The sequence below is a fragment of the Euleptes europaea genome, chromosome 18, assembly GCF_029931775.1.
Source record: "Euleptes europaea isolate rEulEur1 chromosome 18, rEulEur1.hap1, whole genome shotgun sequence".
Lineage (NCBI taxonomy): Eukaryota > Metazoa > Chordata > Lepidosauria > Squamata > Sphaerodactylidae > Euleptes > Euleptes europaea.
In genome coordinates, this window is record NC_079329.1 from 2,345,190 (window position 1) to 2,351,580 (window position 6,391).

Sequence of the window (6,391 nt, forward strand, 5' to 3'; positions counted from 1 at the left end):
TCCGGGATGTGGGCTTCAGCTTGAGAAATGCTGGGGAGCTGGGATGTGGGGCACGTGGGGGGGGGGTGCACTATTGCTTGGTGTTGTAGAGCATTGTGGGCGCATGAAGTGTGCATGGAGGAGATTGCGGGGCCCGTGTTTTGCATTGTTGTAGAAGTTGGAGTGGGTGTCAACCTTTGGAGAAGTTACTGGGGCAGACTAAAGGGGTTGGTGGCTTTTTGGGGGGGTGGGGATGTACATAGGCTCCATGGGGTCATATTTTGGAAGGAGGCCAGCTGTACGTCCAGGGGAGAGGAACGTGGACTTAGGGGGATTTGGGGCCATGGGGTAGTTTATGGGGCAGAAGAACTGGAGATCACATGGATTTATGTCAAAACTGGGGGGGAGGGAGCAGGGAGACCTTAGCTTTTGAGGTTCAGGAGGGTCTCAAGCCAGGAACTGGGGATCGAGTTATGGGGCAGGAATATTAGGGTCAAAATGGCTGTATGAATGGGGAGGGGTGAGCAGTTGAGCACACTTGAGGGTGGGGGGCTTTGCATGTTCCCATACGCTTGCCTTTAAAATATTTTGGAAGGGCTGCCTAAAACATGGGGGTTGTTTTGAAATGGAGTTCAAAGAAACTTAGATGACAGACTTTTTAGTAGCGGACTAGAAGTCTGCAGCATAACCCTGAATGGGGGTGGGTTTTTTGGGGTGGGCTTTTAACAAATGTGGCTTCTTTGGAGTTGATATGAACCCTGGCTTAGCTGTGGAGTCTGTTTTCAATGTGATGATTCAGGCCTGGAGAGCGTAAAGCAGCCACAAAACCTGGGAGCCCTCTGAGAATGTGAAGAGTGCCTTTTAGTCACCTCTGAATCACCTCGACCTTGCCGTCTGTCTTCAAGGGTGGGGTTGGGGGGGGCGGAGGCACCAAAGTGGAGCAGAGGTTGGGATCGTGCAGAGCAATCCCCTCTGCACAAGAGCGAATTCCCACATGCCTGGCCCTTTAAGAGTGCCCAGGTGAGCCGAGGCAGGTGTGCTGGGAGGGTGGCACCAGGCAGCCTCTGGCTTCCTTTCCTCTGCTGGTTATTCCGGTGGTGGTGCAGAGAGGCCGGAGGAAGCGCGCAGGTGAGGCCAGAAAGACACCGATTTGGGTTTTTCACTGTTGCCGTGTGATGTTTGTGCCTGGGGAAGGGGGGCAGCGTGGGAGAGAGGAAGGAGGAGAACTTCAGAATCGGTGCCATCAGCACCTGTGTGTGTTTGTGTCTGAATTGTGGTTGTGAGGAATGGCCGGGCAACCAAGTTAGGCGACCAGAAAATCAGAGCCAGGGTCTTTGAAAACTGTCCTTGCTGCTTTTTCGGGAGGGGGAGGGACCCTAGGATGGGGTGGGTGTGTACTAGCAAGTGGCTACTGATGGACTTTTTTGGTGGTGGGGGGGGAGGGCACACTGCTTTTGGTAGAAGTCGAGCTGGGGTTTGTTTGTTTTTCTTCCACGAGTGGGGGGCCAGAATGCAGGCGCGGGGTAATGGGGGTCATGTGGGCTCACTGGGGAAGCTCCCAGTGCATGAATGGGGATTCTTCCCCCCCCCCTTTATTTTCCCGGAGCCCACGTCACATGGGTTCCTAGTGGGTTGGGTCAGAGCAGGGGCTGCTGGGAAGCAGGACACCTGGGTTCCAGAAAAGGGGACAGGAGTCAATTTTTTTTTTAATGTTACTTTGGTAGAGGAGAGTTTCACTTTGCTGGTTTTGGGATGGGGCGGTGGTGGTGGTGGGGAAGTAACTGCAGAAGAAGCAAGGAAAGTCTGGACTCCCAGGTTTGTGGGAGTGGCCCCGTTTGCACCAAAGGAAGTGCTTGGCTTCTTTCCACTTCCTGGTCTGTTTTCCCAGGATTGAAATTCGGGGTGGGGGGTGGGGTGCGGGGAGAGAAGGAAAGAAGGAAGAACCCGAAGGTGATCAGTCAGGCCCTGACCCCCAATTCAGTCTGTGTCAAGGAAACCGCCCCCATCCCCATTTGAAGAGAACCAGTTGTTGGGGGCCGGGTCTCCAGTGCTTTTTCCTCTTGTTTTTCTTGAAGACCCTCAAATCTAGCTCACTTTCCCCTGCCTCTGCTCAGGCCCCCAGTATCGGACTCTACTCCATGATTATTTAGATATTATTAGGCACATCATTGGTTCCTGGGGTGGGGCTGGAAGATCAACCTGGAGAGGGGGGGCGGGTGAGAGGTTTGCCATTAAACTCCCCCAATTCTTGTGGAGAAGAATCCTCCCCAAATCTCTAATGTGTCCCCAAGAGACTCTTGGAACAAATGCTTTCAAATATCTCAAACTTATAACAACAACAAAAGTCACCCCCCATTTTTTTAAATCAGGGCTGTTTTGCCTTATCTGTCTTTTCTCAGGTGTGGAGGTGGGATGAAATTGCTAGATGGATGAGACATTTTTTCAAGGGGGGGTATGTTGTTCATGTCTGGATGTTGTTTCCAGGAAAAGGGAAACACCCCCCTCTTCCTGACCAGGTTTTTCCCCTGGCTGGCAGGAGCATTGCTGTTCAGAGTGAAATCCCCACATTTCTTTCTGAATTAAATTTGTTGAGTCTGCATGCATTGGGGGGGGGGGGTTGCATCCGCAGAGAAGTGTATTTCTCATGTCAGGAAAGGTGTGGAAATGGCCTGCAAGACTTCACTTGTAGGGAATGCAGGTGGGCATGTTTCTCCTGTGGGGTGTCTTGTGTGTTGCCCGTGAGTTAGAGGCCAGACAGGTTCGCACGGTCCTCTGCACAGAAACCCACAACATGCAGGGGCTTGTGGCCTCAGTGAAAACACAGACCGTTTGTGTCCTCTGGCATTTGGCTCCAGACCTGACCACTTCTGATTCCATGTTTCTGGCTCTTTTCAGGCGTCACGTATATATACTTTTTGTGTCAGTCTCTATTCAGGCCCATAGGATTTGCAGCTCCAGCCTGGGGAATTCCCAGAGATCTGGGGGAGGTGCTTGTGAAGGGGAGAATTTGGGGAGGGGGTTCACCTAGAATCTATGGCCTACCATAGACTCCACTCTACAAAGCTGCCATTTCCTCTGGAGAAAAGCTGTCATTCTGGGAGGACTCCAGGCATCACCTGGAGGTTGGCAGCCTGGGAGGCCCTGCTGGGAGGCCCTGCTTCCTTTCACAAGAGGGGCCTGACTGTGATGGATTGTGGGTAGGCATCCCAGCATCCCACTCCCATGGACTGGATAGGCAGAAAATAGAGATTCAGAAATAAGTTATCTTGTCATTTTAAAAAGTAGTTGCTGTGCTTATGAGAACCGCACATAAGGGTGCAAGCAAGTTCATGGAAGTGTGCAAATGCCATATGTGAGCATGCTGGCAGCCTGCTCTTCTTTTGATGCACGCGTGAGAATGCATGTCATCATGTGCCAAAAAAAGACCCTGGTGATTCTTTGGGACAAAAAAGAGAGGAAGGAGATTTCTTGCGCTCTTACGCTGACCCAAAATCCTGCCCAGATGAACCTCGATACCTCTAGCGCTGCAGTGGATGATTGGTGGATGAGGGGTGATACAGGGGGAGTCACCGGTAGATCTGGGTGGTTCTCCAGGACTGGAATAATGGGGGCGACTGCTGCAGAGCCTGTTTCCAGGGCGCAAAGAGGGATAGTGACCCAGCTGATGTTTCTTTAGCTTGGGGGAAAAAAATGTATAGGAACAAGAAAAACGGGCCCTTGATGTGGGTATATGCAAACTTTGGGTCAGCGAGACTGTTGTGGCCTAAGGGGCACATACAGTGGACGAGGTGAGGCTCCTCTGTATGTCTGCGTGTGTGCATCACATGGACACATGAACACATGAAGCTGCCTTATACAGAATCAGACCGTTGGCCCACCATTGTCAGTATTGTCTACTCAGACTGGCAACGGCTCCCCAGGGTCTCAGGCAGAGGAAGGTCTTTCACATCACCTACTGCCTGGTTCTTTTAAACTGGAGACGCCGGGGATTGAACCTGTGACCTTCTGCATGCAAAGCAAAGGATCTCTCACTGAGCCCCAGTCCTTCCCTATGAGCCCCCCCCCCCCACAAGGGGTTCCTGCCTTCCTTGCATTCCAAAAATGCAGTTATCTCTTCTGGGTACGACTGGGTGCAAAAGACCCCCGCAGTAGGCTAATGTAGGGTGGTGAAGCTGTACATGTCCTCTGGCGCATCGCAGAACTCTTTTAAAAATCCTGAAATGAGGGCTTCTGTGGAGCTTAAAAAGCCATGCCTTCTGCCGCACAACGAAGTTTGGCCGAGTGGAAGAAATCGGTTTTTTAAAAAGTCGTCAATACTTGCGGCGACGGACTCCGTCTCCTCCCAGGGGCTCATTCTGGGTCAGGAATATCCGCCAGGTCCCCCTGCGGCATCGAGCCCAGCTGCCTGGGCCGACCCAGGAAACGGTTACATCATCAGATGTGGCGGATTGCCTTCTCTTGCATCATCAGCAAAGGACATCAGCTGGAGCATCGTTGGGGTGGGGATGTGAGCGCATCTCGCTGCGCTCCTGGAGTCAGCCCAAATCTGCCATTGCTTTGCTTTGGTTTCCTCCTCCTTGTTGCCCATCTCTCCCCTGCCCCACGTATTCATGTCTAGGATCCTGTTTCTCTGACCTCCACCCCCATCCTGCCCCATTGTCATATATCCCTCTGAAATGGGCACAAGCAGAATAACAAACCGAAAGTGTCTGATTTTTTTATTTTATTTTGGGGAAAATGTTCAGAATGTTGCTGCTGACATCCAGGACTCCGGGGGTTTTCAGGACAGGGTGGAGTGTCGGTAGGACTGGGGCTGTCTTTGGGGCAGTGCCGTGAGGTCATTTGGGTTGACTATGTCCTCTGACTGGGGCGGGTGCGTGTTGGGGAGCCAGGGCTCCGAGGGTCCTTCCCCTGTTCTTGCAGGAGGCAGAGGCCGGGGTGGTGTGCTTTTAGAAGGTGGGTTCTCCAAATGGGAACAGAGTGCGGTCTGTCTGCTTATATCACAGATTGGATATTGGATGCTTTGGAGTGAACCTCAAATGGTGTCAGAACAGAAGAAATGATATCTGTCCGAAGTGGGTTAGAACTCCAGGCGGAAAATAATTTTCACTTCATGTGGGACTAGACTGCTCAGCTCAGCCATCAGAGGGCTTCATAATCCTAAATGGATTTTTGCACCCTTGTTTACAGATGAGGTAGGGGCTGTGGCTCAGTGGTAGAGCATGTGCTTGGCATGCAGAAGGTCCCAGGTTCAATCCCCACTGTCTCCAGATAAAGGGATCAGGCAAGTAGGTGATGTGAAAGACCTCCGCTTTAGACCGTGGAGAGCGGATGCCGATCTGAGTAGACAAAACTGACTTTGATGGGTCAAGGGTCTGATTCAGTAGAAGGCAGCTTCATGTGTTCATGGGTTCATGAATTGGCGTTCAGGTATACCGAACAGGAGTTGGGGCCAGTAGTGGCGGCAGCTTAGTTAACCTGGAGAAAGGGCGCGTGGTTTTCTGCTTACGGCATCCGGTCATACATTCAAAGAGAGGGTTGAATGTATGGTGGCCCGTGATAAGGAGAAGGCCTCTTAGAGTTGGGGGTGGGGACCTGGGTGTTGCTTCTGAGAGGAGGGGGCAACCAGGAGCTTACAGCAGGAGAAGGTTGGCTTCTGATCTGCAGAAGCCCTGCTGAGGGAAATGCACTCTGCACGTGGTCAGAGTCGTTCCGTGCTGATGCTATTCTGAGATCAGACTGGGGCTGCTGCCTGGCTGGAAGGAAGCCGTCTTCCCATGCCAGAGAGCACTTGAGGGTGCTGGGGGGGGCAGCCCTGGACATGGGCTGTCCCCCCCCCCTTGCTGCCACCCTAGTGAGAAATGCCTCAGAGACCCTGGCATTGTCCCTAGCAGCTTCATTCTCCACCCACGGAAGGAATCTCCCCAGCCCTCGTGGGCAGCTCTGAAGGGCCCCCTTTGTGCCAGCCAGCCAGCCGGAGTGGTCCTCCTATGTTCTTTGTGTCCACACAGTGGGGCCTTTCTCTCCACCCTGCCAGATACGCTGCTGTCAAGGCACCCTCTATGCAAAGGCCTCCCTATTACAATTGTGTAATTTAGAGAGCTTTTTAATTGGCTTTTAGCATGGCTCGGTCTCGGTAGCCCTGTTCCCATTTTACAGAAGATCCGTCGAAGCGAGAGAGGCCCTGTTACTTGCCCAAAGCCACATGGCAACTCCACCGGTGGGACACCCCAGCTGGGTTACGTCCTCGGTTCCACCCCCTCTTTCCTCACCTCTCTGTTATCTCTCTCTCTCTCACTCTCTCCCTGGAGGGTGGCAGGTCCGTGACTCAGGCTTGTAGGGCAGGGCACGATCACCACCGGAGTTTTGCCCCAGAGGGAATAACAGGAGACAAGTTGGGTCAGTTTTGAGC